Source organism: Kogia breviceps, chromosome 10 (genome assembly GCF_026419965.1).
Source record: "Kogia breviceps isolate mKogBre1 chromosome 10, mKogBre1 haplotype 1, whole genome shotgun sequence".
Classification (NCBI taxonomy): Eukaryota; Metazoa; Chordata; class Mammalia; order Artiodactyla; family Physeteridae; genus Kogia; species Kogia breviceps.
In genome coordinates, this window is record NC_081319.1 from 40092540 (window position 1) to 40092984 (window position 445).

Sequence of the window (445 nt, forward strand, 5' to 3'; positions counted from 1 at the left end):
GTCAGAATGAAGGTCCGGTGGTATGAGTAAATACGAAGGGTTCGGATTTAATTTTGCTGATGGGTTGAATGTAGAGTATAAGATGGGAACCTAGCAAGGACCTTTCTAAAGCCCTAGTGGAAATGCAGACCTGGGGGCTTCAGAGTAAGCTTAGTTCTTACAGACTTTTAGGGATCTCTCCTTTCTCCAGTCTTTTTTCCCTTCATAACACATATCATATGTATTTGTCCTGCTCCCCTGCAACAACAGAGAAGTTCTTTGGCAAGAGAAAATTGTTCACTGATGCATGCCCGGCTTGCACAGGCAAGACTCCTTACATGAACAACCCCATTAAAACAAATAGTAATGTGGATGTCGTAACAGAAAGATTTTCTTCCCAAAGTACAAATTCTTCCACTAATCTCATGTAATATATTGTTGGGTATACAACCACACAGAAAACAAC